This window comes from Lissotriton vulgaris, chromosome 3_1 (assembly GCF_964263255.1).
Source record: "Lissotriton vulgaris chromosome 3_1, aLisVul1.2, whole genome shotgun sequence".
NCBI classification, from domain to species: Eukaryota; Metazoa; Chordata; class Amphibia; order Caudata; family Salamandridae; genus Lissotriton; species Lissotriton vulgaris.
Window position 1 is genome coordinate 311,791,907 of NC_141689.1, and position 27,679 is coordinate 311,819,585.

Consider the following 27,679-nt stretch of genomic DNA (forward strand, 5'->3'; position numbering starts at 1 on the left):
ACTTGTTCTGGCTGGGTTCAGTCACTAGAGACTTTTGAGAACAAAGACTTTTGGGGTATAAATATCCATGCCCAAACCCCTGATTTTTGTATTGCTCCTGGATGTCAAGAAGAACCTCTGTCCGTTTCACTGAAGGGCTCTGCAGGAGAGGACTGTCCTTGTGTGCTATTTCTTGGATTGGCCTGCAGTAGTTTCCCCTAGACTTGGAAGAAGAGGGAAATGGACTTTTGAGAGAACTTTTTTTTGCTACAGCAATCACCCAAGAGCTAGAAGAGAGCTAGCCTCCTGCTGGAGTCACAGGCACATCTGACTCCCACACCAGCCTCCTGATTCCTCCCTGTGAGGATTTCTAGCTGAAGGTGAGGCCCCTGTGAGCTTCAGGGCTTCTAGTTCTACTCCAGAGAAGAGAGTGCTGAAATCGTCGCTAACGCCCTTTTGCGAGCCGCCGCAGCTGAAGAGCGTAAGAAAAATCCTTGCGCCGCTGCCGCCGAGCGCTCGCAAACCCAAGATCCTCGCGTCGCGTACTTGTGGCCCACAAAGGGCTCGCTACCCCCAGAGATCGTCGCAGCACACGTTTGCGGGCTGTCGAGTGCTCGCTAATCCTGAATCATCACCTCAAGATCAATGCATCACGCAGTGCGGGTGCCGTGCGTCCGCCATTTTCATCGCACCCGGATCGTCGCTCCTTCGGGGGGGCGCCATTTTATTTCATCGCAACAAGGTCGCACACTCAACCGGACCAGCGCATCATACTCCCTTGCGGCAAGGATTCAACGCATCGCTGGCCTAGCGTGAAGAAGTCTGTCGCTTTGTGCTGCACGCACCCACAGATCGGCGCATCATCCTCCCTTCCGGCAAGGATTCAACGCATCGCCGGCCTCGCATGAGGAAAATCATCCGGTTTGCCAAATTTTTCTTGTTTTGCTATGAAATCCAGCCCTCTGATTCCTTTCAGGCCTTGTACTTCTGCATTTCTTCCTCCCCTTCGACATCCTTTACGGGTCTTCTTATTTATAGACCCCCGGGTCCTAGATCCAATTTTTGTCATGATTTATTCAGAATTATGGAACCTTTCTTCGGTAAACCTCACTTTACTATTCTTGGGGATTTAAATTTCCATCTTGACGACCTGAGTTCTAAAGACACTCTCTCTTTAACGGGCCCTCTCTCAGCATGTGGTCTTCTTCAGCTGGTGACCAGCCCTACCCATCTGGCAGGGCACATCCTGGACGGGGTGTTTTCCAACGACCCCAGGCTTTCCTCGGGTCCCCCCGTACCACTGGTCTGGTCTGATCATTTGGCAGTGCCCTTAGAGCTGACTCTCTCCCTAGGACCCCTGACTTCCCAGGTTTCTGCCAACAGAATCCCCAAGAGATGCCTTAGGAATATTACTAATGAGGCACTTGCCCCCCTAATAGGATCCATGACCGATCTGGCTTCCAAAGACGCTGGTGCTGCTGCACAGGAGCTCGACACTTCCATCGCGAGAGCTGTTGATATTCTAGCCCCAGCCTCCCTTCGCTACTCAGCAAGGGTTAAACCCTCTGCCCCCTGGTTCACAGAGTCCTTGAGACTCCTGAGGCAGAAGTGTAGGAGGCAGAAGAGGAAATGGCGGAAATCCTGGGAGTCGACTGATAAAGATTGCCACAAGCGGTTACTGGGAGAGTATAAGGCCACGATCATCAAGGAAAAACAGGAGTTTTTCTCAAAACGCACTATGTCCCTTTCTTCACCTAGGGAGCTCTTTAAGATTGTCCATTCCCTGTGCTCCTTACAGGAACCTGACCCAGTCGTAGGTTCGCAAGATCTCTGCGACAGGATCTCTGACATCTTCCACTCTAAAATTGTGGATATTCACATTATGTTAGAAGCACAGAGAAAGACTCTTGATGATAATTCTAGTCTTATCCAAGATAGTATAGAGCCCTGGTCTAGAGAATCGGATAAGACCCTTACGGTCTTTCCCCTCCTTACTTTGGAAGACCTTGACTCCTTGCTGAACAAAACGAAGTCGGGCTCTCCTCTGGACCCCTGCCCTTTAAAGATTCTGAGGGACTGTAAGGATACCCTGTTACCACCATTACTGGAGGTGATGAATGGCGCTATCCTTCAGGGTACCTTCCCGGCAGCTTGGAAAAAGGCGATTGTTAAGCCCCTTCTTAAAAAGCCTACCCTGGACCCGGAAAACCTTAAAAACTTTAGGCCTATCTCCCTGCTCGCTGCCCCTGCTAAGATGCTGGAATCTCACCTTAATTCTCATCTCACCACTTTTCTTGATTCCTGTGGCTACCTGGACCAGTCCCAACATGGGTTCAGGAAATCACACAGTACGGAATCAGCAGTAACTGTGGTGATGAATAATATCGGAACTAAGGTTGATCAAAGACAGTCCACCTTGCTAGTCCTTTTAGATCTGGCGGCAGCATTTGATACCCTGTCTCCCTCGACTTTAACAACTCGTCTGAGGGAGGTAGGGTTGCAGGGCCCAGCGCTGAGTTTGCTATCTTCCTTTTTAGAACTCAGGGAGCAGAGGGTGAAGCTTGGAGAGTTCCTCTCCCCTGCTAAACCGTTGCAATGTGGGGTTCCTCAAGGGTCGGCGTTAAGTCCGACTCTGTTTAATATCTATGTGGCCCCACTTGCTAGGTTAGTTAAATCGCAGGGGATGGAGGTTGTATCATACGCAGATGATACACAGATTATGGTGTCCCTGTCCCATTCGGTCAGCACCACTGCGTCCAGCTTCAGGAACTGCATGCAAGTAGTTGCAAAATGGATGATTCGAAATTCCTTGAAGCTGAATGGCGACAAAACTGAGGTGCTGATCTTTGGTAAGGACCAGGATGTCTGGTCAAATGAGTGGTGGCCTCCCTCTTTGGGAGCTTGTCCTACACCATCGACTTCTGCCAGGAATCTTGATGTCATCTTTGACACCTCGCTGACTATGAACCTTCAGGTAAATCGAACTGTGGCTACCTGTTGGGGAGTCATCAGGATTCTGAGGAGAATTGTCCACTATCTCTCCTCTCAGGCATGTAAACAGACTGTAGTCGCGTTGGTGTCTTCCCGACTAGATTACTGCAACGCTCTGTATGCAGACATCAATAAGGGCGATATTGAACGCCTTCAGAGCGTGCAGAACGCTGCGGCGAGATTTGCGTTGGACGCCCCCAAGTCTTTCTCTGCCACTCTAGCCAGGAAGAAGCTCCATTGGCTTCCGATCCAGCAAAATATTGTGTTTAAAATCCTATGTCTGGTTTTTGGAGCGCTGCTGGCAGGACCCTCAGATGCCTTAGGCTCTCTGCTAATTTCCTACTCCCCTAGCAGGAGCCTTCGTTCCTCCAACATGAATCTTCTGTGCATCCGGCGTAGTAAGAAAGTCAGATGGGAAGGCAGGGCCTTTACCACCGTGGCCCCCGTCTGTGGAATGACCTCCCCTCCAACATAAAGACACAACCTTCCCTGTCTCTCTTCAGAAAAGCATTAAAAACGTGGTGCTTCATTGAGGCTTAACAGTAAGCTGGCTATGTGGACATTTTTTGGGTTAGGCGCCTTGACGCCCTTTGGGCTAAGTAGCGCAATACAAGACGGATTTCATTCATTCAGGTACTTTGCAAGTAAAAGCGTCGCAGAGACCACTGCTTTGAACTGAACCTCTATTTAACTTTATTTAACTTTTAAGGCGCACAGCTACCCACACAGGGTTTCCCGGCGCCAAGGGATAGCTTAAAAGAATGAAAAGAGAACAAAAAGCAGCTTATTGCAGAAAAACCCATGTCTTGAGGCCTTTGCGAAAGTTAGGATAGTTGGTTTCGGTTGTCAATGAAGTAGGCAGGGAATTCCAGATCTTAGGGCCTAAGTGGGAGAATGAGCGACCACCCATTCTCACCAACTTAAATCTGGGAATCACTAAGTCACCCTTACAGGAAGACCTGAGAGAACGTGTGGGGTGATATACCTGAATGAGTTCCTGTAAATATGAAGGAGCAGTACCCTGTTTGATCTTAAATATATAGCAAAGAGCCTTAACCTTAACTCTGCTTGCAATCCTGAGCCAATGAAGGTTCAGGAGCGACTGAGAGATGGAGACTCTGCACGGGACATGGCATAGAAGTGAGGCAGCCGCATTCTGCACAACCTGAAGCTTTCTAAGAGCTTCATGGCCCCCCCAGGTAAAGAATGTTGCCATAATCCAGGCGCGAGATGACTAAGGCCTGGACAACCGTCCTTTGTGTGGAGTCAGGGAGCATCCAAAGAATTTTATGAAGCCATCTCAAGATGGTAAAACATGTGGCGGCCACCCTCACCACCAGCTGCCGCATAGAGAGGTTCTCATCAATAAGAAAACCAAGGTTACGAACTTGGGCAACGGGTTCAGGGGGGAGGACCCATTTCTTGGGGCCAGTGTTGTGGGCCCCATAGGTCCTTGCATTTGCCCAAGATGACGACCTTAGTCTTGTCCCGGTTCAGCTTCAAAAAGTTACTACGCATCCATTCTGAGACTTTATGCAGTCCCTGTTTAAGGACTGAGATGTCATTGTCTTCCATAGCAGAAAGAGAAAAGATGATTTGTGTGTCGTCGGTGTACAAAAATAGAGAGACCAGCCTCCTCCACGGTGGTAGCCAGGGGTCTGACATAGATATTAAAGAGTAACAGACTCAAGATAGGCCCCTGGAGTACTCCATACGCTGAAGAACAGATTTTAGAAGAAGCTTTCGAGGAAAGGACCTGAAAGGTGCGGCCACTAAGGAAGGAGGCAAGCCAGGCCAAAGCGGGACCCTCCACTCCCAAGGACCGGAGAGAGGCAAGAAGAATGGAATGCAACAGTATCGAAAGCCGCACTCAAATCGAGTAATATGAGTGCTGGTGTCTCTCCGCGATCCACGCAATGACGCAGTCTCTCAGTGACTCCGAGAAGGGTCGTTTCTGCAGAGTGGTTGGCCCTAAAGCCCAATTGGGACGGATGCAGGAAACCCAAGCTCTCTACATAGTGAGTTAGCTGATTGTTGACATGTCTTTCCAAGATCTTAGAGAGCACAGGAAGCAAAGAGATAGGCCTATATTTCGACAGTGTCGAAGGGTCATCTCCAACCTTTTTTAAGAGTGGAATAACCATTGCGTGTTTCCACTCAGGCGGGACAAAGGCATCTCTCAGTGAAGAATTAAGAAGCTCTTTTAAGACATTAAGAGAATCAGGGCGGAGTCGACACAATATTTTAGTTGGCAAAGGGTCACGTGGGGAACCCGATTTAATACTTGCCAAACGGTCATGAAAAGATTTTTCATCGAATAGTAGCCAGCCACATAATTTGCTTGCAAAGTCAGGTTCACTTACGTGAGCCAAGTCAGAAGTCGGCATGGATCTGACGGGGAGGAGAGAGGAGCCCAAAGTACCATAGATAAGCTCAACCTTCTCGATGAAGAAATCAGCAATTTTATCATACTGGGCCTCATCGAGGATCGGAGGAGATGGAGTAGTGTCAGAGCCGGTCAACCTCTTTACCACCGAAAAAAGAGTGTGTGAGCAATTTTGGGCCTGCGTGACAGTGTTAGCAATGAAAGTGGCTCTGGCCAATTTGCACAATTTATGATAGTCTTTAAGGGTTCTTTTATAATCAGCTTTACGGGTAGGAGAGTAGGATTGCCTCCATTTCCTCTCAAGGGCTTTACACTTAGATTTAATAGCTTTAAGGTTATCCGTGTACCACGGAGCTGGAGGATGGTGGGGCATGGTGTATTTGGACACAAGAGGAAGACAAGAAATTACAGCTGTGGTGAGCCAATTCGATATGGCAGGATCATGTAAGGACAGTGGCGAATTAATGTACGGCAGGTTCTTAGATAATAGGATGTTGAAGGCCTCAACATTCAATTTGGCCCAGCGTCTAAAACTCTCATAAAAATCTGGGGAGACCCTGCTCTCAACCCCAGAGATCACCAGATTGAATTGAACTGCAAAAAGGTCCGTCCATTCCAAAGGAAGAGCAGGAAAACTACAAGATACAAGAGATTAGAAAGAACGGGGTCAAGAAAATAACCTGCAACATGTGTGGGTCCCGAATTATGTAAGGAGATGTTGAGGGCCTCCAAGGAGACAGAAAAGTACTGCTGATATTACATTGAAAATTTTCTAAATGTAAATTAAGATCCCCAAGAATGGTAAAATTAGCAGCTTTCAACAAAAGGAGAAAAATTACATCAGAAAAGGAGGCTACCCATGTACCTGGGTTCCCCGGGGGCGATATATCAAGAGACCAGATAGGGTCAGCTGCAGATTAACTGCAAGTTTGAACTGGCAGCTTCACAACACTGAAGAGGCAGGGCTTCAAGTTTGCAGCAGTAAATAGCTTTAAAAATGACTGCGATACCTCCTCCTTTTCCGATGTCTCTGTCCTTCCTGACAATAGCATAGTCAGGAGCAAGGGCAATAGCAACATCGGGTCCTTAACTGACATGCAGCCAAGTTTCAGTAAGAAACAGGGCGTCCGGTTTATCCACGTTGAGGAAGTCAAAGATATTGTCTTTATGTTTGGGGAGGGACCTACAATTAATGCTCCAAAATTGGAAGCAATGTGGAACAGGAGTCAGTAATATTTTACGACTCATTCCATCCTGGGGACCTATTCCAAGGATTGTCTTGCTTTTAAGCATTGCACATAGTGAAAATCTGCAATACGGTAATTTAAAACCGTGCATGGGGAGGACACAGATCTTACACAACGAAGGTCTGGATCTCAGTAACTTTAAATCAGTGGCAGTATAGCTTATCAATTCGCTGTTACTTACAGGGTTTTAAGCAGAGTCTCTGGCGGCAGGGCGCGGATGGGCGCAGGCGGGCTTGCATCTGGCGCGCCACCGACACGCCTGCTGCGCGCGCTAGCATCTGCCCTCTTAAATAGCAGGACAGAACAACTAGCACGTCAACAAAGATGGCGCTCACCCGGAGCCTTCAAAAGTAAAGAAGGACTAACGGTGAGACGCATTTGCACTCTAGTATTTTCGTGTGGCCCGCAAGGTAAGAAAATAGCAGCAAGAAGATTAAAAACACTGTTAAGACTCTAATAAAAAATATTAAAAACGAAAATATCTTGGTAATGTGTAAAAGGAGCTAATGTACTCCTGTACCAGTACCTATTTGAACACTTTGAACTATTTTTACAGCCTTTCAAGAGTAATCCTATATTACAGTATTGTGGCTTTTTAATGTTATTTGTCTTGTGTTAAGTCTATATATAAAGATACTTTTTTTTTATAACTGCTTGTGTGGTGTTCCTTCGTAGTGTTCCTCACTGTGTATGATCATAAATGCTTTACACACTGCCTCTGAGATAAGCCTAGCTGCTCGTGCTACGTTACCACAGGGTTAAGCAGGGGTTATCAAAGGGTGTAGCCCCCTTACTCTGACTTAGGAAGAAGGGTCCCTACTTGGACAGTGGCCACCCATTAACTAGAGACCCCCATTTCTAACACTGGGGATCAGCGGTGAGGATCTGGACTTGCGTTGTGATCGCATACAGTAATTATAGTGTACACTAGTAGTGAATGTAGACCATAATTCAACCACATAAATTTTTGAGGTTTTTGATTCTATTTTTGATTGATATCGCTAGTTAATCCTACAATGGGCAAGCCCAGATTCAATGCCTCGGAGGAGCTCTCCTTGGAACAAGAGAAATTAGATACCTACAATTGCAAGCAGGGCAAGCATTTTTGCAAAAGATTCACAGTCCCTATCACAGGCCTCACTAAGAGGGAAGAGTTTTACAAAGCACTGAAGGCCTGGCTAGAAGCCAGGGATGCCCATAAGAATGTGGGAGAGCCTGGGGAGGAGAGAGAGAATATAGGAGAGCAGCAGGTGGAAGTAGTAGATTTGGTAGGGGGTAAAGCGCTTTCCAGCCCAGGCACTAGTGTGTCCTCAAGGGGCCTGTCTCCAGAAGAGATGGAGGACTAGGAAAGAGATAGGCAGCATAGTATGGAGATGGCTAAGCTCAAGATGGATGGTCAGAGGGACCTAGAGAACAAGAAGTTAGAAGTTGAGATAATGAAGATGAAATTTGAACAAGAGAGAGTATTGAGGGAGTTGGAGATTGAGGTAAAGAGTGTAGAGATCTCCCCCTCTGGTGGCAGCATAACTGTAGGCCATACTGAGAGTAGAGTGTATATACCTAAAGAGGTTATTAAGGATTTCCACAAAAGTGAAGACATTGGGCAGTGGTTTGCAGCCTATGAATTAGCCATGGTGTCCCACCGGGTCCCTGAAAAGGATTGGCGAGCTGGGTTGTGGGGGCTCTTTGTTAGTGAGGGGAGGGATACCTTGTTGGACCTGCACCAGGAAAGTAGAATGGTTTATGCCCACATGAAAGAAGCTTTGATGACCCGCTATGGTTTGGCCTCTGAGATGTATAGGCAGAGGGTTAGGACCTCCAAGAAGTTAGAGGGTACCACATGGGTTGAATATGTGTCTTTTTTTTTCAGAGCAATGGAGCGCTGGGTAAAAGGTAGCAAAGTAGAAACTTTTGAGCAACTGTATGATTTGATTGCATGGGAGCATTTATCTAGTAACTGTTTTCCTGAGCAACGCCAGCACCTGATTGATTGCAAGCTAACTAACCCTAGGAAGCTTGCTGAGGAGGCGGACCGCTGGGTGAGCACCTGGGTTTGCAAGGGTCCGATGGGAGACTTCGCCAAAGGTGGGCAGGGTCCCCAGCAGAGAAGTGGGGGGTAAACCAAGGGAGTTTCCAAGAGGGCCCCAAAGTAATTTCCAAGGGAACCAAGCAGTGGTGTCCCTGCCTCCCGAAGAACAGAGATCAATGCCCCCGACAGGTAGACCTGTTCAGTGGGGGCCCCTAATTTGCTATAAGTTTGTACAAATGGGCCACCGGTATTTTGTTCCCCAGTGTCCCGTGAAGGACCACCCTGCACCAGACCGTGCACCACCCCTGCAGCTTACTAGTGTACCCCTGGGGGAGGAGGAGATGGGTGCCCCAGATGGGTGGGACCCTGTGGAATTGACCCTTGTTTCATTAGGAGACTTTGAAATGGTCTCTAAACCTGCTCTGCCAGAAAACACTAAAAAGTACAGGGAGTGGGTAACCATCAATGGCCATAGAGTGGAGGCTCTAAGAGACACAGGAGCCAGTGTAACTGCAGTCAGCTCCCGGTAGGTGTCTAAAGAGCAGGTTGTCCCTCATACATTCTACCCTGTAGTGTCAGCCGCAACTCAAAGGGAACCGGAGTCACCTCACATTAATTAATTAATTAATTGTGGGTTTGTAATGCGCTAGAATCGACTCCCGAAGGAGTATCTCTGCGCAGTAGACCGCTGGGGAACGCGTCCTGGCTTTCCCTGTGAGATGGTCCCTACTGGGTATCTCCAAGGTGAAACCAGGCATCCTCGGCGTATGTGGGGGGCCGTTGTGGAGATGAGGCAAGCTAATGCCCAGAGTTGCCGAGTGTGATCCCTGGTTAGAGTAGGCACCGAGGTGAGAATTATCGAGTCCACTGACCCTGGTCCACGACCCTGCCGCGTCGGGAATTGAACCCTGGTCTCGGGCCGTCCTCTGCTCTCGGGTCTGCCGCCTCTAACCAGTGAGCCACACCACTCCATTGGCTCTCTAAGTGGGGAGGGGGTCTCAGGAACTCTTCAGGTGGCTTTGAGGCCCACCATGCCTGTAGACTGTCTGTTGGGCAATGATTTAGAGAACTCCCCGTGGGCTACAGTGGAGAGGAGAGCTCACTTGCAAAAGTTGGGTCTGCCTGAATGGGCATGTGCTACCACTAGGTCCATGGCCGCCAAGGAGTGTGTTGAGAAGGATCTGGAGCCTGCGAGTATGGCCCAGATTCCTGCCTTAGAGAGAAGGGGTAGGGGGCACGGGAAGCCAGCCCCCTTGGCTCCCACGTCCCAGGAGGGAGCAGCCCCTGAGGAGGATGCCCTGGAGCCTACCGAGGAGCAGAGTGCCAACCTGGGGACCTGCCTGAGCTGACCCATTGGCAGCAGGAAGGAGGGCCCACCAGGGAGGGGTTTTGTGAGCAGTGAAGAGTTAGCCTTCCTCTCGAGGGTATGCGGCAACAGGCTGCAGCCCAGGCAGCAGGTGACCAGTCTGGTTCACATCTGATTTATTGGGAGAACGGTCTCCTGTATAGCGAGACTAAGGCTGCTAAGCTGGGGTCAGGCTGTGTGCTGGTGGTGCCCGCATGCTTCAGAGCCTTCTTACTGGGGTTGGCTCATGACATTCCATTGGAAGGGCATCTGTGGCAGACCAAGACCTTTCAAAGCCTGACACTCACTTTTATTGGCCCTAGATGCGCAAGAGCTCAAACGCTCATTGCAGGACATGTGAGACTTGTCAAGCAAGTGGGAAGAGTGGGGGAAGAGCAAGTCCCCACTCTAGCCCTTTCCAGTTGTAAGTACCCCATTCGAGCGAGTGGGCATTGACATCGTGGGGCCTCTGGATCCCAGGGCAGCCATGGGCAACAGGTTCATCCTGGTCCTGGTGGACCATGCCACCCTGAAGCCATCCCGCCCAGGACGGTGACGGCCCCTCTGGTGGGCCATGCACTGATGGGGATCTTCTCCCGCGTGGGGTTCCCCAGAGGGGTGGTGTCTGACAGGGGAACCAACTTCATCTCCCAGTACATGAAGTCTCTGTGTAGGGAGTGTGGGGTAACTTATAAGTTCACCACTCCCTACCACCTCCAAGGAAATGGTCTGGTTGAAAGGTTCAACCTGATCTTGAAGGGCATTATTATGGGCCTAGAGGAGCCCCTGAGGCATAAGTGGGACGTCATCTTGCCATGCTTGTTGTTTGCCTACCGTGAGGTGCCACAGAAATCCTTAGTGTTCAGTCCCTTTGAACTGCTCTATGGCCATCCAGTAAGAGGGCCTCTGAGTATGGTCAAGGAAGGCTGGGAGCCAGCTCCCACAAAACCTCCCCAAGATGTATTTAACTACATATTGGCCTCAGGAATCAGGCTCGGCGTTTCAGAAAAATTGCTGAGACAAATCTGGAAGCCAGCCAGGAGGAAATGAAACGCTGGCACGACCAGACCACCACTCTGGTCGAGTTTCAACCTGGTCAGAAGGTTTGGGTACTGGCCGCAGTGGAAAGGGGTGCGCTCCAAGATAAGTGGACTGGTCCATTTGAGGTGGTGGAGCGCAAAAGTCCAGTTACCTACTTGGTGGGCTTTCAGTCTCCCAGGAACCCCTTGCGGGTCCTGCATGTGAGCCGCCTGAAGCCCCACTTTGCGAGGTCTGAAGTGGGCATGCTTCTTGCCACAGATGCTGGGATGGAGGAGGAGAGTGAGCCTCTTCCTGACCTCCTGTGTGTAGGAGAGAAGGATGGGTCAGTGGAGGGTGTGGTCCTCTCCATCACACTGACCCCTGAGCAGCAGAGAGATTGTCACCAGCTGTTGGGGCAATTTTCTGATTTGTTTTTCCTGGTGCTTGGTGTCACTGAGTGGTGTGACCATGACGTAGACACAGGGGGCATACACAGTCTGTATGGACTACCGAGGCCTCAATTCGGTCACGTAGACAGACGCGCACCCCATCCCCAGAGCTGATGAGCTCATCGATCGGTTGGGGGCTGCTCGGTACCTCAGCACATTTGATCTGGGTACTAGCAGATCGCCTTAACTGATGGGGCCAAAAAGAGGTCCGCATTCTCCACCCCAGATGGGCTGGACTGGAGGCTTTCAGTGCCGCCTACCTGGATGACATTGCAGTGTTTAGTTTCGCCTGGGAGGACCACTTTCGCCACCTCGGGGAAATGTTGATGGCCCTGCTCAGAGCAGGCCTCACAATCAAGGCCAGTAAGTGCCAGATTGGGCAAGGTTCTCTGTGGTTTACTTAATACACCAGGTTGGAGTGGCCAGGTGGCACCCCTACAGCCCAAGATTGAAACCATCCTGGCATAGGAGCCCCCCAGGACCAAGACTCAGGTGGGGGCCTTCCTAGGTCTCACAGGTTATTACAGGTTTGTCAAGGGGTATGGCAACATTGTTGCACCCTTGACTGAGCTGACTTCCAAGAAGCAGCCAAAGATTGTGAACTGGACTGACACCCGTCAGAAAGCTTTTGATACCCTCAAGACGGCCATGTGTACAGCACCCGTCCTCCAGGTGCCCAATTTTGCTAACGAATTCATTGTCCAGACAGACGCTTCAGAGCATGGTGTGGGGGCTTTTCTGTCACAGGTAAATGAGGAGGGGCTAGACCAACTTGTAGCCTTCATCAGTAGGAGGTTACTTCCCCGGGAACAAAGGTGGAGTGTAATTGAGCGTGAGGCATTTGCTGTGGTCTGGGCACTGAAGAAGCTGAGACCATACATGTTTGGGACTCACTTCCCGGTTCAGACAGACCACAGGCCCCTCAGATGGTTGATGCAGATGAGGGATGAGAATCCAAAGCTGTTAAGGTGGTCCATTTCCCTACAGGATATGGATTTCACGGTGGAACACCACCCTGGTACAGAACACGCCAATGCTGATGGTCTGTCCAGATTTTTCTGCCTTAGTGGAGAGAACTTGGAAGGGGATGAGTAGTTTTCCCCACATTTTAGCTGGAAAGGACATGTGTTAGACCTGTCACCATTGGCTGGTGGGTCTCCCTTCCATATTTCGCTGTTGTCTCCTCTGTTTTTGCTAGTATTTGTTGCTCTGGGCGCTGCGCCACTGCCATTCAGTGCCACAGCGGGAATGCTCCCTGTGTAAATATGACTGTGAATTGGTATTATCCTGATTCGCTTATTTTATTTACTTGTTAATCCCTAGTAGTGTGGCCTGTGTGCGCCCAGGGCTGGTAACCCAAATGCTGCTGGCGGGCATGCAGCACGGGTTTGCGCCACCCACAGAAGCAGTTTGTAAATGGTACCTCAGACCTGCCACTGCAGTGTCTGTGTGCAGTCCAGAATGGCCATCTTGGCTGGGAAGTGCCCTCACTTCCCAGCCCCTGAACCTTCCTTTAGCATCATGTCAGTCACCCCTATGGTAGATGCATTGTGTGTGTAAGGTAGAACATGGCTTGACATGTGTAGCATGTCCTGGTATTGAATCACCCTCCATTTTGTTTTTCACTGCTGAAAGGCTACCTGCTCTCCATAGGTAAGAATGGGAAGTCTGGCTATTACATCTTATAGTCCTAACTGTCCCAGGGAACATGGTAGAAATTCGAGTTTAGTATGCCTGAGCTCAGGATAATAAAATACATCTTTTAGCAAAGTTGGTTTTAATATTCTGTGTTTGAAAATACCACTTTTAGAAAGAAGGTATGTTCTTGCCTATGCCTTCCAGTGTGCTCTGCTTTTATGTGAATTGAATGTCTGGGTTTAGAGGGGTAAGGCAGGCTGAGTCAGACCTAGGTTGAATAGAGAGATCTGCATTGAGTACTGGGGAGGGGTAGCTCCTTGACCTGAATAGGGCTGTGCCTGGCAAGGTGAATGCTGGCCCCACCTCCTAATGTGCATCTGATGGCAGACCCCCCTCTTTCTGAAAGGAAGGATGCAGCCTGGTGAACAAAGAGCTCCAGGCCTGAGCAGAACTGGTTCTGGCTGGGTTCAGTCACTAGAGACTTTTGAGAACAAAGACTTTTGGGGTATAAATACCTGTGCCCAAACCCCTGATTTTTGTATTGCTCCTGGATGTCAAGAAGAACCTCTGTCCGTTTCACTGAAGGGCTCTGCAGGAGAGGACAGTCCTTGTGCTTGTGTGCAATTTCTTGGATTGGCCTGCAGTAGTTTCCCCTGGACTTCGAAGAAGAGGGAACAGGACTTTTGAGAGAACGTGTATTTTGCTAGAGCAATCACCAATGGGCTAGAATAGAGCTAGGCCCCTGCTGGAGTCACAGGAAATTCTGACTCCCCCACCAGCCTCCTGATTCCTCCCTGCAAGGATTTCTATCCTTGCAGGCCCCTGTGAGCTCCAGGGCTTCTAGTTCTACTCCAGAGAAGAGTGCTGAAATCGTCGCTAAAGCCCATTTGCGAGCCGCCGCAGCTGAAGAGTGTAAGAAAAATCCTCGCGCCGCTGCCGCTGAGCGCCCGCAAACCCAAGATCCTTGCGTCGCATGCATGTGGGCCACGAAGTGCTCGCTACCCCAGAGATCGTCGCATCACACGTTTGCAGGCTGTTGAGTGCTCGCTAACCCCGGATCATCGCCTCGAGATCAACGCATCACGCAGTGCGGGCGCCGTGCGTCCGCCATTTTCATTGCATCGCACCCAGATCGTCGCTCCCGCGTGGGGCGCCATTTTCTTTCATCGCAACAAGGTTGCACACGCAACCGGACCAGCGCATCATCCTCCCTTGCGGCAAGGATTCAACGCATCGCTGGCCTAGCGTGAAGAAGTCTGTCACTTTGTCCCGCAAGCACCCGCAGATCGGCGCATCATCCTCTCTTGCGGCAAGGACTCAACGCATCGCCGGCCTCACGTGAGGAAAATCATCGCTACAGCCCATTTGCAACACTTTTCTTGTTTTGCTACGAAATCCAGGTACTTTGTAAGTAAAAGGGTCGCAGGGACCACTGCTTTGAACTGAACCCCTATTTAAACACTTCAAATTATTTTTACAGGCTTTCAAGAGTAATCCTATTTTACTTATTGTGGCTTTTTAATGTTTTTTTTTTAACTCATTATTCTCGACCACACAGTATTCATTACAGCAAGACAAAAGTACATTCTATACAACATGGTCATTTTCTCTCAACTAAAACCTTGACAATTTGCATAAATATCATCGCAAGTCACATAGCAAACGTTGGCAGAACATTCAAGGCAAGTGTCTGGCGCGTTTAATATCGGACTACCACCAACTGGAGCATCAGTATTTAGTGCAAAACGTCATTGAAGAACCAACGAAACAGAAAAATAATCATAACCCCTAACTTCCCTCCTCCCCGCAGCTCCTATCCCCACCCACCGGTCTCCTGGTCACAATAAGGACAATGTGTCGCTCCTTGATATGGACGTCGAACAATCATAGCACAGTGTAATAGGTCCACATATTCAGCGCGTCTTTGGGCTCGTGCAGTTCAGTGTCATTTTCAGCACACAATGTGTTCATCCTGGCCTCTCCACCTGCAGTGGTGCCATGTCCATCCCTTCCAGTTCTAATGGCTTTTTAATGTTAGTGTCTTGTGTTAAGTCTATATATAAAGATACTTATTTATTTATAACTACTTGTGTGGTGTCCCTTTGTAGTGTTCCTCACTGTGTTACTGTGTATGATCATAAATGCTTTACATACTGCCTCGGAGAAAAGCCTAGCTGCTCGTGCTACGTTACCACAGGGTTGAGCAGGGGTTATCAAAGGGTGTAGCTCCCTTACTCTGACTTAGGAAGAAGGGTCCCTACTTGGACAGTGGTCAGCCATTGCCAACTAGAGACCCCCATTTTTAACACATCCCAAACTTCGCCGGAGGCACTGCCGATATTGCTGCGCTACCTGGATCGGTTCGGCGAGGCGGCAAGTCTTTGATCTCCCCGCTTACGGGGTTTGACTCAGTGCCACTGGAGGGCTTGCCAGACCTCGGGCTGCGCTGTGAACAGGAGGGATTCAGTTATCTCGGAATTCAGGTGGCCCCCGACGGACTCGCAGCTGCTGGTCCGAAATATTGATCGGATACTTAAGTCCCTACAGCAATCGGTGTCCTTTTGGAATTCCATGCCGCTTTCTTTAATGGGACGGCTGGCCATCGCCAAGATGGTAATGCTTCCGAGGATGCTATACGTCCTCCAGAATTTGTTGTGTCCTCTTCCCCCACGAGTCTTTCACACTCTCAACATGCTGCTCACGTCCCTGCTTTGGGCGGGCTGGCACAACAGGTTAGCACTCCACACTATCGTTCACCGGGCTCATTGAAGCGCATCTCTGGGGACAGGGGGGACAGCTGCCCCAGATGTAGTGCAGGGGGCTTCTTACACTTAGCCTGGTACTGCCCTTTGATCAGGAGTTTCTGGGCGGGGTGGGAGATCGTATAGTCACCACTACAGGCCTTCAGATAGCAATGAATCCCTTGCATTGTCTACTGGCATTAGTCCCCAAGCCCAAGAAAAGGAAACTCTCCTATGAACTCTTACAATTGATGTTGGTGCTTGCCAGGCACAGGGTGGCGATCACTTGGATGGGACAGAAGGCTCCGAGGTGCCCACCTGGCTTAAAGATGTGAGAGAGTGGTCCCTAGCCGAGGAAACTATTATGCAACTTATTCGGAGGGACGAGAAACTGCAGGACGATCTACTTGCCTGGCGAATCATGAGTGCCTCTGGACTGGCGGAGAGGGGGGCGGTCTTCCCAGAGCGAGTCTGTCGGGGCAAGTGACGAAGCGGTCTCGCCAGTGGGGTCGGGATCTGATGGGGAGGGAGGGGGGACCACTAGGGTTTATCTGTCACCGGGAGTTGTGCTGTGCTTGGCTGCTACCTCACGATGTTATTTATTTGCCTGCTAATCTGTTATTCCTCATGTGTCCGTACCTCTCTATATGATGCCTACATCCCCAAGTGCCATAATGAGGTTGTTGAACTGTGTACATATGTTGTACCGATGCCAATTGTTTTTTTTATATATGTTACATAAACTGAAAAAAGAAAGTTTAAAAAAAAAAACACATCTCAAACTTAAAACAACGTTGAACATTTAAAAATTGGGAGAGTTAGAGTGCCTCATGCTACAGTATTGATACCATAAGAATCAACAAAGTCCCAATATCTCTTTTTTTAACAGGGGGGCCATTATTTTTAGGAATAGACTGTGGGGCCTCCCACATCACTTCCAGGCCCAGTCTAGAGAGCTACCCCCATGACCCCATTAAACCAGGCCAGTTGGCCCGTATGTCTTTGGAGGGTTAATAATTCCACCACTGCTTCCTTTACCGGAATCTGGGTATTATTAGTCCAAAGTCTGACCCAAAACGTTAAAGCTTTGAGAACAGCAAAATGTGTAATGGACTTAAGCCCTAAGTCAAGGCATAGTGGCAGTATAGGTGTATTGATCGGGAGATTGAGGATTACCCTTAAGAATTTGTTTTCCGCTACCTCTAACTGTTTCACGTTCTCCAGCCCCCACAGTTCAGCCACATAAAGGGCTGCACCTAGGCCTTTGGCCCTATGTATTTCAAGTATGGGAGAGATTGGTGAAAAAAATGTAGTGTTTTGCCCTCTTTGCTATTGCGCAGTCCGCATGTTGAAGTGCCAGCTCACTCTTCTGGATTTGGGGTGACCATGATAGATTATCACTGATTCTGACTCCCAGGTAGTCGAAAACCTTGACCTGCTCTAAGAGTTGGGTACCCCAACATCAGTTTCCCCTTGGTGGATTTATAAGGGTTAAAAACCATGTATTTTGTTTTAGAGCATTTAATCTCAAGGCTCCGATCCTTGCATGCTTCAGCAAACTTATTTAGGACATTCTGAATGCCTATTGGGGTCTTAGAGATGAGCAATGTATTGTTTGCGAATAGCAATGAGGGTATAAGGCTACCTGCTAGGCTTGGTGGGTCGCCTCCACAATCATATAGCTCTCTATTAGCCCATTTATGTACAAAGTGAAAAGGGTTGGGGCAAGCACACAACCCTGGCGCACCCCTTTGGAAATTATTATGCTGTTAGAGAGGTTACCATCAGACTTCCACCTAACCTTGTTGAAGTTGTCATGATGTAAACAGACCAATAGGTGGAGTAAATAGCCTAGGAGTCCTAGATTTCTAAGTGTGGCCCAAAGCTCGTTGCGGTCAATATAATCAAATGCTGTTTTGAGGTCAACAAATACGACGTATAAGTGACCCTTCCGGATCTTCACTTCCTTCCAAATAAGCAACAAGAATCTAAACACTTGATGTAAGGTACTCGCGGATGACCTAAAACCTGCCTACAGGTGTGAAATAGTGTTGTTCTCCTATATCCAATTTTGGAGACGTAGCAGAATTACTTTGCAAAAAACTTTTTGGGAAACATCTATAAGACTTATTGGTCTATAATTTCAAGGGTCCCCTTTGTCTCCTTTTTTTAAAATGGGAATTATTTTGACTCCTTTCCAAGTTGGGGGATGTCCCCACTTCGCTGGATGGCATTAAAGACCTTTTGGAGCAATTGGCCCCAAATGCTAGGCTCTGCTTTGTACAGGTCTCCTGGGAGTCAGTCTAGGCCAGGAGCTTTCCCTAATTGTAGTAGGTTAATTCCTGTTATAATTCCCTTAAGGGAGAACCCTTCGGCGTATTCCTGTGTTGACATTCGGATACCTTCCTCTGCTAATGCTACTATTCCCTTCACTGGCTCAGGAGCCACACCAATATAGAGCTTATTAAAATATTCTTCCCAGACATGTAGTTGTATGTAATAAATCATCTTTACTAACCTGCTTAGTTGAACCCTTACAAAGAAGGTGCCAGAAAAGCTGGCTATCCTTCTGTTTGGAAGCCTCAGCTAGTGTACACCAATTGTCAGCCTCCCAACTACTTTTAGCCCTGTCCTGGGCCCTCTTGTACACCGTCCTTCTGTTTTTAATGTTTCTCGTGTCCCCTGCTTTAATGCCACTGTTAGGTTGTCCTAAGCTAATCTGCACTCTTCATTGTACCACGAGGCGATGTTCCGTTTGGACGTGTTAAAATTAAACAGTTTGCTAAAATAAGGTTTAATACTGCTAGTTACTGTATCTGGCCAGTGCTCCATCCCAGTCGGCCTGAACTTGTGACTTTCACCCGGACTTGCATGACCGGATAGCTGTGAGTTGCAATTTGTGCTTTTAGGTGCTATACTTGAGCTTTGCTTGTGTTTCACCCAGGCAAGAATTGTGACTGCTGCTTGAGTACGGTTTTGCCCCCCCTTCAACAGTAACCTAATTTTCTAAATAAGATCAACTTTACTGTAACATAATTTAAACATTTTGCCATAAATTACTGGGAAGCGTTTTTTTATATCCTTAGAATGACATAATTAAAACAATTTTCAGTTAATCACAAAGTTAACTAACTAAATAATATCAAAACAAGTTAACTATATGACACATTTCAGGCAGATTCTACAGTGTGGAGTGGTTTTACGATACAAAATACTACTAGACATTTGACGAAAAGTTTGGGCAGGATTGCAATTACCTTGTCTGAGACCCATAGAAAAGAGTTAGCATTAACTCGACATTTGTGACAGTTAAAGCCTTGAGCTCTTTTTTTTTGTAAACACCTAACTCCATATTAGTTAAATGAAAAAGAGGCTCCTGTCCTTTCTGTATGTACTACGCAAAATAAATACACTAATTTAGATGTTTGAGCGACCTTCTGACCCTGTCGCCAGGCAGGTCGCTCCCCTAACCGCCACGCAGCCCCCCGTGTGACCTGTCATCCGCTGCCACTGCCGCCCGTGTTAGCCCGCCTGCATCACTGCTGAGTACTATTCTGTTATTGTTTTGCATCTGTGTCCATTTTGCCTTCTGTACACCTGTGTCCGTTTTTTACCCTTGTGCCACCTTTCTTTTATTTGTTCCCTCGCCTTTCGTGTCCCCCGCCGTTTTCCCGTTGCTGCGTCCCTGCGGCCCGGCCACCTTGTCTCCCATTGCCCGCCCGGCTTCCACCTCCCAGCTGCTCCTCCCTCCCTCTGCCCCTCATATGGAGGTCGCGCAGCGGCAGCGCCCCGCCAAAGGCAAGCCCATCTGCGCCCGACCGCGCCTAGCCCCAGAACCTCTGGTCCCAGCCGATGCTTGGAACCCCGACTGAGATACAACACCGCCGCCCTCAACGCACTCAACACCGGACGACCACCCGCCTGCTATCAAGCCACGCCGAAGCGCACCCATGAACCCTTCACCTGCCTAGCCTGAAAAGTCACCTGCCTCCGAACATGCCCGCCCGACCTAACATCAACGGCAACCACCTCAAGTGCATCCTCCTCAACACCCGCTCCGTCCACTAGCACGCCGTCGAACTCTGGAACCTCCTCAACACAACAGCACCGGACGTCGCCTCACTCGCGGAAACCTGGATGACATCGCCAAAGCCATCCCAGAGGGCTACAAGATCACCCGAAAGGACTGAGTCAACCAAACCGGAGGAGGAATCGCCATCATCTACAGGAACACCATCAGCGTCATGACCAACGTCGAAGACACACTCTCCGCCGCCGAACACCAACACTTCCAGATCCACACCGACCCCAAAACCACACTCAGAGGAACCCTCATCTACAGAGCCCGGGGCCCGCGCACACAATTCAGCGAAACCATCGCCGACTTCGTCAGCCCGCAAGCACTAACCTCACCAGAATACATCCTCCTAGGGGACCTGAACTTCCACTTGGAGAACGACAACAACAACACCACCACCCTGCTCGACAACCTCGGACTCAAGCAACTGGTGAACACCCCCACCCACTACGCCAGCCACACGCTGGACCCCATCTTCTCCGCCAGCAACCACGTCTCCTTCAGCCACTCCACAGGACTACACTGGACCGACCACAGCTGCATCCACTTCACCTTCACGAAGACTACATCCCGCCACCGCACGCCACAGATCCCCGCAGATGCTGGAGCAAAGTCACCACAGACCAGCTAACCACATCACTGAGCCAGAACCCACCAGCCGACACCTCTGACACCAACGACGCAGCCCACAATCTCGCACAGTGGATCACCAACTGCGCCGACAACCTTGCTCCACTGAAGAACCCCCCCAGGCAAGACCAGCAACAGGAAAACCACATGGTTCACCGACACCCTCAAAGACTCAAAGAAATCCTTCCGTACTCTCGAAAAAACCTGGCGCCACGAACGGACGACAGAAAACATGACAGCCCTCAAGAACGCCACTCGCGAACACCACCAGCTGATCCGCACCACCAAAAGGTCATTGTTCAAAGAACGGCTGGACAACAACGCCCACAACAGCAAGACACTCTTCAACATTTTAAAAGAGCTCTCCAACCCCAGCGCCAGCAACAACGACATCACACTGTTGCAAGACCTCTGCAACTCCCTCGCCACGTTCTTCTACCGCAAGATCGCAGATATACACGACAGCTTTGACGCCCAGACTCCTCCTCCAGTCACCAAACCAACGACCCCGACCACCACCCTCAGCGCCTGGACCACCATCAGCACAGAAGACACCACTCACGTCATGAACACCATCCACTCTGGCTCTCCCTCTGACCCATGCCCCCATCACATCTACAACAAAGCTGACACCATCATCGCACCCCACCTCCGGGACATCTTAAACAACTCCTTCGTGGCAGCCACCTTCCCAGAGAGCTGGAAGCAGGCAGAGATTAACGCCCTTCTGAAAAAACCCACAGCAGACTCTAAAGACCTCAAGAACTTCCTCCCCATCTCTCTTCTACCCTTCCTGGCAAAAGTCATCGAGAAGATCGTCAATAAACAGCTGACGGCATTCCTCGAGGCAAACAACTCGCTCGACCCATCCCAGTCCGGATTTCAAGCCAACCACAGCACGAGACCGCCCTCATCGCAGCCACCGATGACATCAGGAACCTGATGGACAACGGGGAGACAACCGCCCTCATCCTCCTAGACCTCTCAGCCGCCTTTGATACTGTCTGCCACCGCACCCAAATAACCCGCCTCTACAACACTGGGATCCAAGGAAAAGCCCTGGACTGGATCACCTCGTTCCTCTCCAAAAGAACCCAGAGAGTCCGCCTCCCGCCGTTCCACTCCGCGGCCACCAAGATCATCTGCGGCGTACCCCAAGGCTCCTTGCTCAGCCCAACCCTCTTCAATATCTACATGAGCCCCCTCGCCGTCATCGCACGCAAACAAAACTTCAACATCATCTCCTACGCCGACGACACCGAGCTGATACTCTCCCTCACCAAAGACCCAGCCACCGCCAAAACCAACCTCCAGGAAGGAATGAAAGACGTCGCAGAATGGATGAAGCTCAGTCGGCTGAAACAGAACTCAGACAAGACGGAGGTCCTCATCCTCGGACAAACCCCATACGCCTGGGATGACTCCTGGTGGCCCACAGCGCTGGGCACCGCACCGACACCCACGGACCATGCACGCAACCTGGGATTCATCTTGGACTCCTCCCTCACGATGACCAAACAAGTCAATGACATCTCTTCCTCATGCTTCAACACCCTGGGCCTGCTCCGAAAGATCTTCTGGTAGATCCCCACCGAAACCAGAAAGAGAGTCACCCAGGGCCTGGTCACCAGCCGACTGGACTACGGGAACGCCCTTTACGCAGGAACAACAGCCAAACTTCAGAAACATCTTCAGGGCATACAGAACGCCTCCTCACGACTCATCCTCAACATCCCTCGCCACAGCCACATATCTGCCGACCTGAGAAACCTGCACTGGCTCCCCTTCAGCAAGAGGATCACTTTCAGGCTCCTCACCCACGCACACAAAGCACTCCACGACATGGGCCCCGAATACCTCAACAACCGCCTCTCGTTCTACACTCCTACCCGCCAGCTCCGCTCCGCCAACCTCGCCCTCACCACCGTCCCACGGATTTGCAGAACCACCACGGGAGGAAGATCATTCTCCTACCTGGCCGCCAAGACATGGAACTCCCTCCCCGCACACCTACGACTGACCCAGGACCATCTCACCTTCAGGAAACACCTCAAGACCTGGCTATTCGAGCAGTAGCAACCGCTCCCTCCCTTCTGCGCCTTGAGACCCTCGCGGGTGAGTAGCGCGCTTTATATATGTATTGATTGATTGAATTCACAAAGGTAGGGCGCGTAAGACTACTAAAGAACGTCTACTTTATGTACTTAAAAACGCCTTGTAAATTAGCCCCCAGTCACCTTGTCATGTAGCATGAAGGCGAGAGGTGCAGACTTTGAACTAGGAAACCAAGTTCGAGAGATAGCGTCGGCTCAACTCAATATGCTGGCACATAACTTCAAAAATGTGACCTCGTGTAATAAAACTGGTACTCATATAAAGCGCTTCAATAACCTCGGGTCAACTTCGCGATGTATAAAGCTAAAAAAACAAAATAGGGGTTTGTACATAGCCTAAACTGCTCCCATAATGCGCTAGTTCATTCACAAACTGATAGATTTTTTTTTCCAAATGTCAAATTAAAATACAGGGACAACCCAGCTTGAAGATTGCATTCATGGGATATTTATTTCCATTGATTTGTTTATTGAAGTGTAGTGTTTCAATTCAAGACCAATGATCATTGCTTGGTACGGTGTCTTTTTCTGCAGTTACATGCTTAGAGACCGTTTCGTATGTTGAAACCGTCTATTTGTTAAAGGTGGCGAGATTTTTTTTTCAGACAGGAATACATGAGCGCTGCGTAAATTAAACAAGTCATTCCACACGCGCACAATATTTACAGTGAAGCTCAAACACCTGGTTTGCAAACTCTTCAAAAAGCAGTTACGCAAAATATAAACAAACTAATACGGAACTCCCGCACAAAACAGAAAGCGAAACCAGAATGTAATATGTCAGGTAACCAATCCGTAAATCAGTGAGGAACGCACGAACAATGAGCTTCTTTTTAATTCGCCGTCACATAGAAACAACGTACCTTGAAGGCTACGAAACCAACGTGCAGCTCCTTCTTCCAGGGAGATCTGTCGAAACGAAACACTTCCTGTAACCCAAGGCAAAGGCTGCCCACAGAGGGCGTGTGAGCTATTTTAAAGCGACAGGCACTCTGAAAAAGCCAGCGTTGGCACGTGGAGACTACCTTGACCTTTTGCATAGTTCTTTTAAAAATGATTTTACTCATGCCAAGTCTAACTACCAACTAGTTTCATTTAATATTGGGATCTTTTAGTGAGTCCGGGTTTTAATCATATGCACATTGCATTCTGCGGCTTGTATTGTTGAGTGTATTACTACTATTTCAGACTATAAATACCAGTATGCAAACGGATATTGGTTCAAAAGCCTGGACTAGCTGAAGGAGTTGCACATATGTGAGTATTTATCAGCTTTGATGTATTGCCAATTGACAGAGACATACAATGGGGCTCTCAGGAAAAAAAAGTAATAATAATTATTTATTATTTACTGCATGGTTAATAAAAACCTTTGCAATTCGACATATATATATTAAAAGGATACTACCAAAGCCAGCAAGCGGGCACGAATAATAGCATAACAATACAGTGATATTGTGTTGTATTTACTGATAAAATCATATACCATAAACAGTTAATTTTTTTGTAAACAGTTGCACTGCATCTTCGCTCTTAAGTGGCCTGTGTCAAAGGAATGAATATTGACAGAAATTTGTCAAGAAGCTTGATGTTCAAGATTGTACGTTGTGGGTTCATTGCTGCTATAACTGCTTGTCTACTACACGTCCAAACATTCAGGAGATTAAACTTGTCGAAGTAACCGACTCCGTTGATCAAATAGTACAGGCAGCCGCGGTCGGTAGTGGGAATACCTGCAGGGCAGTGACGTGGGAAGGGGGAGGGGCTGGGTGGGGGGTAGTAATGTATGGATTACGGAGCTTTACACGTAAGTAAACATATAAATAAATCAAACTAATTTCGTTGCGCGCACTGCATCGTATTTTGGGATGAAGTGCACGCAACAAAATTTGTTTTATTTATTTATATGTTTATTTACCTGGAAGGCTCCGTAATCCATACATTACTACGTCCCACCCTGCCCCTCCCCCTTCCCACGTCAACGCCCTGCAGGTACTCCCACCACCGACTGCGGCTGAGTACAGGACATAAACATATAATATAGAGCAGAGTCTCTTGCTCTTAACCACAAAGTCTGCATCTTGTCTCTGGAGTTATAACTTGACATTTTTTAAGGTGATTTTAATGTTATGTTAAACGGACTTGTTAAGTGCTCGAATACCCTTGGGTGTCTTGGTGCAGGCTACTATGTAATGTGAAGGTCTGGAAACCTATAAAGTATTGAATAACCAGGTCTTGAGAGCTTTTCTGAAAGCCAGAAGATTCAGTGTTGGGACAACTCTGAAGCAAAATGCTTGAAATTCGTTTTTTATGTATCTTTGGTAATTTGCCTACAGATGGGGCTATTTCCCCAGAATACTGTCAGATGATAAAATCATCCATGCGTTGTATCACTGGGACAAGGTGTCCTTATCGATGGTTGTGTCCAGAGCCCAGGCATTCTTGTTTGCCACTTTCTTGAATTCCTGCTGGCTTACTCCCAAGTTCCATATCTCACGGAGTCAATGATCATCCTGACATACGTTATTGTATTGAGAATGGGCAGATTTATCTTGGGCAGTCTTAAATTCACTCCATACTACACTATTAAGTGTATCTGGAGATGACAACTTGATCTTATGGCACAGCGTGAGGAATGTGCTTTTCCTGAAAGCTAATTGCTGCGGAAATCAAAATTGTAAGCAGTCATTCACAATCAAAAGAGGGAGGAGGAATATAGTGTCCAGTTAATTCCCCTTGGCAGATATCAAAAAATCAAAAAAACAGGACACTTGTAACTACGTTACACAAGGATTGTATCAGACTACCCTCATAAACGCTATGTTGTTATTTGTTGCGGTTTATGTTGTTTATCCGCCCCACATAGTCGTTGTGGCATTTATCATCGGGTAGTGTTGGATCTTTCCTCAACCCAGCTCACACCACGGAAGGGAGGATGGCCCCACTCCTCTGCCCTCACTCGAATCGCCACACGCACTATTATACAGCGTGACCGCGAACCGAGCAAAGGGAGAAGGTAGGAAAAAAGTAAAACAAAGAAAGAGTAACGTCCAAGCTCTCTCTATGATTCAGCTAGGCAGCCCTGCTAGCAGTGGGTAATGGTCTTTTAACCTGCAGTCAGAAGAGAAAAGAAAACACAGAAAAGAAACAGATCAATACTTCAATGCCCAGTGTTCTCTCATCTGCATCCCTATTCTCAACCCTGAAAAATGCCCAACACACCCCAATTCCCTCCTTACTTGTGTGTCTTAGCTGATAAATCCAAAAGAGAGCGAGAGTCCAGCAATTCCAGATATAATTGACTCCAAATAGTCAGACGTTACTCAAGTGAAGGGGAAAAAGTCATACATCTGACACAAAAAACCCCTGACAAAAAACATGTATCTCAGAAAACTACACTATTTCCAAAAAGGCATTCTATCTGTGGCCACAGACTAAAAGCGCCTACACAGGGAAACGTTTAGAAGCTACAAAAGCTCCTTTGAAAACACGTCCCAGCGCTTACACAACAACGTACCTCGGGTACTCAATAAACCCGGAAATCCGATTCTCAGTGGCTCCCTCTTAAAAGAGGTAAACCGTCGAGCCCAAAAGTGCAAGAAAACACATAAATGTCACCAGTTCGTGATCGCGCATTATTGCACGAAAGCTCCGCTTACGCGTCCCGTGAAGCAGACTCGAACGGGAAGGCGTCCGATGTTGAACCCAGCCGGGCCGCCGATACGAAGCCTCGTCCAGCGAAACGCCGCCTCCAGGAAGGTCGCGTTGAGCAGCAGAGCTCCTCCAAATGCGTACACGAGAAAAAACAAATATCCCAATCCGGGCTCAGGACGTAGGAAAAACGCCAACCGGGTTAGAAACCAAGCACCGAGACAAGGCGTTGGGGTTTCTTTATAGACTTGAAAGGAAAGGGGGCGAGGCTACCAAAAACAGGGAAACAGAGGGAGGACACCGGGGAATACCAGAGAAACGAAAACAGAGGACAGGAAAGGAAAGGCTGACTAAACCCTAACAGGTAGTCTGAGTGTGATGTATGCCAGCCTCAAACCTGAGGCAACCTCTGGTGCTGCGTAGTAGTGTCCAGAGATATGCACAAATAACCCCGTTGATGAAGGTTTAAGATAAAACACCTATCTACATCCTAAAAAACTCGTTAATTGACACAGGATGTGATTTGTGATTAAAAGGAAAAATGGGTATGCACTGCGAAAAGGTTACTGGTTCTATGCATATCACTTTATCGTCAACATGTTTCTGCTCCTTTGTGCCCAGCCGGGTCTGTGGAGCATTCGTCAGGACAAGACAAAACAAAAGATACAGTTTAAAAGTACTCACACAACTTGTGTTGTATTCACTGAGTAATGTTAATTTCCCTCAGTTTTGATAAGGTAAATTGACCTGGAACATAGAAAACATTATTCATGCTACTACTCCACAATGTTTAACAATGGGGGAAAAATACTAGCATATTGCTGCTATTTGTAAACTGGGACTAACTATTATGTTAGGTTACAGTTATTAATGCACTTTCTGAGGCAAGAGAGATGATGAATCTTACAAGGAGAATAAAACCAGGGAGATCATGGTGTCCTTAATTGTGTTATACTATTTCTAATCAACATGTTGTTTCATAGTCCAATATTGTGTACCTACGGAGGAATAGTGTACTGAACCTTATTCTATTGAAAACAACCATAGGTGACCCGTATTGCTCTTAGGGCTTCATTTGTAACTTAATACATTATGGAGTCTGTACATGGATTTAAGACAATCATCTCATGTCCCTCGAGTCAGTAACGTAACGCAATCTTCAAAAATACTGTCTCTTCGGTTTCTATACAACACATGCTTAGGCAGTTTTAAACACATTAATACACACCCTTCTTACATAATACATTGTTTTTACCAGTCATTTGTAAGCTTCTTTTTTCGTCAGGGGAAATTGGACCCTCGGTCCCAGGCTGTATAAGAAGGGAAGTGGAGGCTAAATATTATCGTTCTAGGAGCAAAACGCCATGCTTACCAGTAACGG

The 27,679-nt window shown here is 48.3% G+C and overlaps 1 protein-coding gene across 1 annotated transcript in view; it reads right to left on the bottom strand.

Annotated features, from left to right (window-relative positions):
• The window catches only part of AMACR (alpha-methylacyl-CoA racemase), a 508,826-nt gene extending 485,227 nt beyond the window's left edge, over nucleotides 1–23,599 (bottom strand). Inside the window, exon 1 of the mRNA XM_086960506.1 lies at nucleotides 23,511–23,599. The gene's annotated coding sequence lies outside the window, so the exon portion shown is untranslated. The remainder of the gene's footprint in view (nucleotides 1–23,510) is intronic.
• Nucleotides 23,600–27,679: the final 4,080 nt, after the last annotated feature.